The 8,974-nt window shown below is 30.9% G+C and overlaps 1 long non-coding RNA gene across 1 annotated transcript; it reads right to left on the reverse strand.

Annotated features, from left to right (window-relative positions):
- Window positions 1-736: 736 nt before the first annotated feature.
- Window positions 737-4,685, reverse strand: LOC136224401 (uncharacterized). The gene is made up of 3 exons (XR_010686409.1): window positions 4,539-4,685; window positions 2,447-3,308; window positions 737-1,395 (listed from the first exon to the last, which is right to left on the reverse strand). It is a non-coding gene; the product is annotated as an uncharacterized lncRNA (long non-coding RNA).
- Window positions 4,686-8,974: the final 4,289 nt, after the last annotated feature.

Genomic DNA, 8,974 nt, shown 5'->3' on the forward strand with positions numbered 1-8,974 from the left:
GCGTATTTGAGTAGATTTTTGCTCCTTGCTCGTACCTAAAATACAAATCTTGCGAGCCGAGTTAGCTTGACATTTTTATTTCCTAAACTAATCAAAAACACGGAAAATTAACTGAAAGTACCAAATTTATTTTTATTTCTTTATTTTATCAAAACACTTTATTTTTGTAATTAAACTTATTTATTTTATCCAAAATCAACCTGCGTAAATCACGCTAAAAGATAGGGGTAAAATACCCCTATCAATTTTCAATAAGAAGGACAACAAAAATAGCAGTTATAGATAAGCATGAACACATATAATTAACTAATTCACAAATGTTCATTTATAAATTCACTTCTCTTTACTTGGAAACAAAGGAGCTAACAAGAGTTGTCAAAATTCAGGAAAAAATGCCGTTTTAAAATTGGAGCACAAATGTTTAAAATCATAGAAAATTCTCTCAGTTAATGAAGGAAAACCCAAAAATTTCACATAACTTACGAGAAAAATGAATTCCTGTATCCCTACTTTTAACCAAAGAGATTCATGCAATAGTTGAAACTTTTTGATAATATAGGTGATAATGAGTTCCAATATTATTACATTAGTTAATTACTTCAAAAACTGAGAAATATAAATAGAAGAAGATAATCTGCATAATTGTGAAAGAATTTCTAGAAGAATTTGAAGATAATAGGGAAGACTGTTGTGATACATAATTATCTACAACTAAAAAAAAGGCGGCCCCGTCGCATACATAATTATCTACAACTAACTGAAAATATTCTCTAATAACTCCTTCCCTAACTGGTTCCGCACTCGCATCAGATGCAACCTCAACACCTGTATACCAGAATATTTCTGCAATGGAGTTTCTAAATAATGTTCCAGGACAGATTCTGCTACCTTGCATCTTCAAGCGGGAGGCAATTGCTCTTCTTGCTGTATAATCCTGACAATTGAATATGTGATGAGGGAGAATACGGCCGTTGCTTAAGAAGATCTTGAGGAGTCATGCCATCAGCATCAGGAGCATTCACATTTTTTGATGGAGCAGCCATCAGAAGCTGCACAAGATCAGAGTGAAAATTCCTAATGATGGCAGCATGGAGCGCAGTTCTTCCATCATTATTTTTGGAATTGATGCTTTCTTCTATATTGATGATCCCTTCAGATATATAAAGAACAGGACATTGCTAATAATCTATATTTCATTCTGTAATTTTAGTTCTATTTCAGATACCACTAGTAAATGCCTCTGTTTAGAGACAAATTTATTCAGTGATGCACCACTTGTTTCAATGTTGAAAATAGCTGCAAACAGACCTATTGCACCACATTTCTTGCTTTTATCTCCACTGATTATTAGAGTTGAGATGCTTATCATCCACTTCAACTTCTTTCCCATCGGACCTGTCAGGAAGGGTTGACAAAAACCAAATAAATTCAGCTACATCTAACTCATAATTACAGCTAAAAATAGCCCTTATGAGTAGAACTCAAATGCATACAGATTATGTAGATGCAAATTGCAATATATTATGTATTTATGAGGTGAAATGTTTTGATGAATACAGGATTCAAGGATTTAAAATGTCCAAAAGAAACATATATTATTGAAAAATGAATTGGATGGCTCTCTAGTAGCCAAAAATAGATAGCAAACACCAAAAACTGTTGCAGCATCCATTAACAAAAGAAAGAATCAATCAAGCAATGTAACGCTTGACAACCAAAAACAACTACCAATAACAAAATTGAAAAATTAAAGAAATAACATTTTATACAATTAGAATCACACCAATGTAACGTTGACAACCACAGAAAAAAGAATAGTCATGTATAGGATAAGCTGACGATAAGCCTTCTAAAAGACTTATCAATTTTAATAGAATTCCTAGCAAAGTGGGAGTGACCCTATAATGGACCTATAATTTTTTTAAAATAACTAAAAATAGCATACAGAAAATAAGAATGGAAGCAAAAAGGAAAAAACAAAAAGTCTTCTTTTATTTGTATGTTATTTTCAATCAAACTATTGTGCTTGTGTTTGTTTGGACCAATATTTCAATTTTTATTTTCTCCTTTAATCTATTTTAAATTCTATTGTTTGATCCAAAAAGTAAAAAATTAAGGCTCACTGCAGCAAAATGAGAAGTGGTCAATTAGATGCTTGACTCTCTTTCAAAAGCAAGTAATTTTGTTTTTTTATTTACCTTAACAAGGCATTAGTCAGCTAAACAACAATAGCTACATCTTCATCTTAGAAATCCAATTTTTCAATCATCTCTACAGCTACCGAAACTGATTTATATATAATCAGGCATAATTTCCTTTATTGGCAATGAATTACCAAACATAAAAATCAAATAGTATATCAACTAGACTACATTTTTTTAGATATATAGTTTAGACTCCTGCAGAAACAACAATTATATCAGTATAAAGTTTAGACTCAACTTACTTATCATCCTCAGTGTGGAATGGGATGGTTTTGGCCGGAAACCTTATGCAATCCAGTGTTAGAATATCCTTTTTTGTTCTTCTCAGAAGAGCCCGGAAGATCTGTTGATACAATCACATCTTAACACTAATTTTCTTCCTCTTTCTTCATTATAGTTGTTTTTTCCATTGGAATTTTGTCAATGGAAGAATATTGATGGACTCACCATCTGAAATTATTGAATGCTTCACTAGAACTATTGGAAGTTGTATCGCCGTTAGGACATACAAGATTACTTTGAGGGGATTTGGTTGGGTGAGTACAAAAGAAGAAAGAAAGGAGTGGAAGATAGTTGAGGAGGTTGAGTTGATTTATACAAAATTTTGGAAAGCAGTTGATCCAGACTATTGAAGTAGCACTAGTCCAAGCAGCTTAAATGTTCTTCATATCCACATACTAAGATAGTTTATAGTCCTTTCATATAGTAAAAGGTTCTGCAACAGTCGGCCTTTTAAGTAAACAAAACAAGACTGGGCAAATGGAAATAAGAGGCTAGAAAGAAGACAGAATCAGTGGTTTTCCAAACTCCATCATTCAGCATATCCTCTCATTTTGGCCTTCAACCAAACAAGGTATTCAGACAGGAATTATATCAGAACTGTGGCTGAATCAATGGACTCAAGTCTCATTTATCATCTTCGATTCCACTGGTATGTCTTATGAAAACTTCTTTAAATTCTTTGACAAAACATCAACTTCCTAGCCCACATCTTCCCTATCAGTGCTTCAATATAATTTTTTCTTTCTTTCTGTTTCTGAAGATCCGCTGAAGAACTCATATGTTGACATGGATTTTCTTCTTGTTTTTTCAATGACATTTTTCCTGCACAAAATTAACTAAGTTAAAATCATGTGTTTTCGAGATGGATTTGTATTTTTCACTATCATTCTAGATCTGCTCAAATTTCTTTTGATTTCTTAACCATTCCAAGGTAGATCTATTCATGTTTCTCCGTTGGTTTTGATTAAAAAAAAATCAATAGATATATCCTTAAATATATCTATCTCTCTCTCTCTAAGCAAAAATACAAATTTAAACAATCTTGTTTGCAACCTAAATGATCTACTGAGACAGCCATTCTACCATATTGCAACTACTTTGCCCCAAATTCCACAAAGCATTATATGTATAAACTCAATGGGGGAGTTCAAACTAAAAAAGAAAAAGCCATACATATATATTAAAAGTACCAGCTTTGGCTAGATTCATTGGCGGAGCCAGGACTAGAAATTTGGAGGGGCTCCATTATAGATAGAAGCCTTTTAAATATGTTTTTTTTCTTCTAAAACATGTTAAATTTCTTAGACTTAACCGATGTTTAGAATATCGAACGTAAAATTAAATAACAATCAATTTAACATTTTCAATTTTCAGTAATATATAGATAAAAATTGATCGTTATTGGAAACATTAGAGATAAATATACGCTATTTCATACATTAGGATCAAATTTATATTTTAAAAAAAAATTAGGATCTATTTTGACAATTATCCCAAATAAACTAAACAATACAAATAGTTTGAAAAAAAACAATGTAAACAAAAAGAAAAAGAACAGCAATTTCAATCCACCTCTTCTCCATTTTTATCCTAAAAAAATACAAAAAAAATCAAAACAATATTATATACAATTAAAAGAAACCTAACCAAAAGGTGAGGCGGTGTAGTTTTTGAAAAAAAAGGTGGTGAAACGGCGTAGCAGTTGAAAAGAGGATAGGTATGTCTTTTCCAATTTCTTAAATCATTGATGGACGAAACGACGTCGTTTTGATAGCCCAAAACGACGTCGTTTTGTTCATCTCTAACCTAAAAAATAAAACAGAAGCTTCAGCCCCCTTCTTTTTTCATGAACGCCATGGCTGGAGGGGCTTCCAGCCATGGCGGCTACAAATTTAACCAGGGGCGGAGCACCTTTACTATGGGTTTTCCGACGACCGGAGGGTCGGCTGACCCTCCCCGCCCCCTCTGGCTCCGCCCCTGGCTAGATTAGAAAAATAAACTAAAAATCAGTTTTGAATCTTGGAAAAGTAGAGGCAAAGGGAGTGTACATACTTTTGGTGGAAAAGCACAGGCAGAACAACAACTCTTCTCTAAATGAAAGCAATATTTCATTTGATGGCTGAAGATCAGTGTGATTGACTTAGATGGAGAATAAAAGAGGTTTTCTAAATAAAAGAAGACAATGTTGGCGGAGAGTTGCTACAGCCATATGATATTGGGAGGCTAGGGTTTCTCTTCATAAATCATTTTGTTTATATATGAGATTTGGGTGGGTATTTTTGTAATTAACTTTTATATGTTAGGGTTTCTGTATAGGAATAATTTGCTTTATATATTTTTTAAATTTAACAATAGCATTTTTATTTAATTTAATAGATTTTTATATATTCCTTTCATCAACACATAGATTTAATTGGCTTTTACATATTCCCTTCACAAACATTTTTATTCATTGAAATTTTCGCTTAAATTTAAAATCGTTAAATACAATTCAACAAAACTACAATTTGTATTTTGTTCTTTATTATGTACCCATTGCATATCAGTTGATTCTAAAAAAAACTTATAATTTTTCTAATTTAATAATAGAATTGAAGATTAATATTTATAAATCCGGTGAAATATTGGAATTTTTTTCTAACTCGTATGTTTTTCCCAAATCATATGTTTGTGAAATATTTGATTTTTTTCCAACTCGTATATTTATTTTATTTATTTTCATGTTTAATCATATGTTTGTGATTTGTTACTAATGGCTAATAAAATGACGCATTTGTAAACTGTGGATGATAATAATTCATGATAGAAAAAACAAGAGAAAATTACACCAAACATCACTTATCAATTTAATTTTAGAATTAATGCAGGTGTGTTTTTTAATTTTATCAACAAATTATTTTTTATAATTATTTCGTCAAAAAAAAAACTTCTGATCCTTTTCTTCTTCCTTCTCTTCCCTTGTTCCGTCAATTTTTGTATTTTGTTGATATACTTTGAGGAGGACGAAGGATCTTCCTTCTTCCTCCTCACACCGGATTAGATTTCTGTATTTATTTATTGCTTTTTTAGTCTGTATTCATATATTTCATCGGAACTCTTTATCCGTCTGATTGTATCTGCTCTCTATTATTCTGTGGTTTATGCTTTTTTCGGATTTAGCAAGAGCGGAAATGGTTTATCTTGTTCAGAATGGATTAACGAGAAATATATTGTTATTTTATGTTTTTTGTGCCTTTTATGGGCTATTTTTGCTCTTTGTAGTCATTTCTATCCCTTTGTGGATATTTTATTTGTTTTAGTCTGTAATCATGTGATGTTTTATTCCTTACATTTTGCTTGTTGTACTTCTTCATATTTAGTTAATGAAATTATAAGCATTTCTCAAAAAACTAAGTGGTGGTTAAGATAATATGTTCAAATTAATTATTACTTATACTGAATATAATATTTAAATAATATTCACAATTCCACTAATTCTTTTTTCTTTAGAGTTATGTTCGATTTTTTTTCTGCCATTTTTCTTCTACATCGAAAATCTAGTGGATTACTATATCCAGCCCCGAAAAAAGACGTTACCACCCTTTAGCCCAAAATTGAAATCCCTAAACTCTCTCAAACTCACCCAAAGGCATCTTTTCGCGAAATCAAAGATTACACGGTTCATGGCAAGCAATCCGTTATCAGTGGGAAGAGACGAGAATGACCAAGCCGTTGAAGTGGAGGTATTTTTGTGATTCTAACATACTTTGAATTCTGTTTTAATTTTTTTTAAAATTCGGAATTTAGCAGTCGGGTTTGTGAGCATTACGCCCCACCATATGGTGGGGCGTGTGAACATACGCCCGACCACATGGTGGGACGTATGGCTATTACAGAAAATCTATAATGTGCATATACCAGTACTGGTCACGACCATTCAAATAATAAGTTCACCAAATTGGTATCATGTCAATATTTAGTTAACTAAAAAATTTATAGTTTATTTAATTCAATTTGCAAGTAGTTGGTTCTTTTTAAAATAGTTATCAACAACCGTTTTTTTAAAATTTGAGGGGCTAACTGATGTGTTAGGCCTATTTCTTAATAATGTATGCATGACTCTGAAGGTGGACTCAGGGGTTATGTGTGACCCTTGCAGTGGATCCCACTCTCTTTTAGTCGAATTCCTTCGTTTGGGATTTAAAGTATGATTTAATGATTTTCAGGTCTTTTACATAATTTTCTTTATTTATTTCCTATTCTATTTTGTTTTGGAGTAGGGTTTTTCGTTTGTTGTTTAAACAACAAATTCATTGGGCCATAATGTTTGATTTTTCAATATGTCATATGGTTATCACATCACTATGCAAGTGATTTAATCTATTTGAAATAGCCGGAATTATTTTTGAAACAAAAATAAAAACTTAATAGTAAATAAAGTTCACTAAAACATAGCTACTAAATGAAAATGGAAACCGATACCGAAAAGCTACTAAAGATGATTTTGGTTTTTGTGCAATATAAAGTTCAATGATTTATTGACCTAATAAATTTGAAAGATTAATTTTGTAATTAATGGTTTGAATGTAATAATGCCAATTCTATAGGATACAAATTGGCTTAATATGAATTCCAGTTACAAATACATATTTTCAAACTATAGTCAGATTCAAAACTTGGCAAAATAGCATGTATATTTGAAAGCTTGTAAGAATCTGCAGCAGCATGTCAACATTCCGTTCATATGAAGTTTGTAGCATATTTTCTAAATCATTTTCTACCTGCTTTGAAATTGAAATAAGTTTTGGCTTCTATTTAAGAAGCTGAATATAAATAATGGTTTTCTGTTTTGATAAAAAATATAAATAATGGTTTAATAAAGACTGGCACAATAAATCGATTGGCACCCTGAAAATTTTAGATGTCTCTTTAGTACTCTTAACGTACTTAAAATTGTCCATTGACTTACTAAACTTACTTAAAGTGATCTGTTAGTTCTTGAATTTATTTGAAGTGAGATGTTCGCTCCTCAATTTGTTTAAAGTTACTTGTTGGTCCTTTGAACTTTCTTAAAGTGACTATTACCTACTTCAATTTTCATAAAGTGATACATGATTGAACTTGTTCAAATATCCTCTTACGACCCCGGGAAACAACAGGTAGTAATCATTTAAATAAGTTCAATGGGTTAGTGAGACATCACCAAAATTTAGGAGGACAGTTAGTCTTTTTGCGCCAAATTCAGGCTTGATGTATTCAACCTTTTACTAACTAACCAAAGGTGTGGTGAATTTTTATGGGTAAATTTTAAATAAAACCTTTATGGTTTCACTAATTTTCAGATAAAGGACTGTGGTTTCGCACTTTTAATAAAACAATGACCTTTTGAATTAATGCTATTAAAACCATCTTCAACGATCTAGAAATAAAAATTTTCAAGAATTAAAGTTGTTCAATATCATATTTCATATAGAACTACATTTTCAATTTTCGAAAATCATATTTTTTTTTGGGAATTTTTTCTCTCTTTACCAAACATCATCTAAATAATCTCAAAATAAAAAAGTTGAAGAATTAAAGTTGCTTAGAATATTAGTAGTTCTTAAAATTTATCATTTTTGAAGTCGTCAATGGTGATTTTAATAGTATCAATCAGAAAAGTCCTTATTTTGCTAAATTTGAAAACCTCAATCCTTATTTTGACAAAAAGTAAACCATAAAATTAGTGAAACCACATATGTAGAAACTTGTTACATTTTGTTAAAATCAAGTGTGATGAGGTTGATAGGGAGGTTTTATCCCTATATGTATGTACGATGTTTAGAGTCATTTGGATTGACTTAAGTCATTTTTCATTACATTTCTAGTTTAAGTACTTGTTTGAAATTCTTTAGTGAAAAGAAAAATAGTTGTGGAACATTAATAATAATTTTATAAATTTTGTTCTGTAATTCCTATAATTATAATATATACTATAGTTTTGCTTTGTAAAACATTCTCTATAAATTGCGGATGTTACAATAAATGTTTTAGACATTTTATTCAAAAAACTTGTGATTTACTTTTATAGAGTATATTTAGTTTTTATCATTTTAACAAAATCTTTATAATTTGGTTGGTAATACATTAAATATTTTAGACGTAATTAATATTTGGAAGGTTTGAAGTGGCATTTAAATATCAATCAAACTATTTTTTCTATATTTTTTAATAACGTATGGATAAATTTGATCTTACTTCAAAAACTTAAGGTTAAATTTGCACCATTTAATACGTTAACGCTAAATCTACCATTTTCTGAAATCGTAAGGACTAAATTTAGTTTTATCCGTTAAGAAAATAGACTCATGCTTTTTTATTAAATTATTGTTAAAATAGAAAACAAGAGGAGACGCTTCAATGAGGAGACGCCCTAGCCGCCCTAGCCGCCGCCACCGATCCGCCGTCGATTACCCCTTGTTCCATGACCGATCCGATGGCTTCCCCTCAGCTGGAAGAATATGTTAGCA

Source organism: Euphorbia lathyris, chromosome 3 (assembly GCF_963576675.1).
Source record: "Euphorbia lathyris chromosome 3, ddEupLath1.1, whole genome shotgun sequence".
Classification (NCBI taxonomy): domain Eukaryota; kingdom Viridiplantae; phylum Streptophyta; class Magnoliopsida; order Malpighiales; family Euphorbiaceae; genus Euphorbia; species Euphorbia lathyris.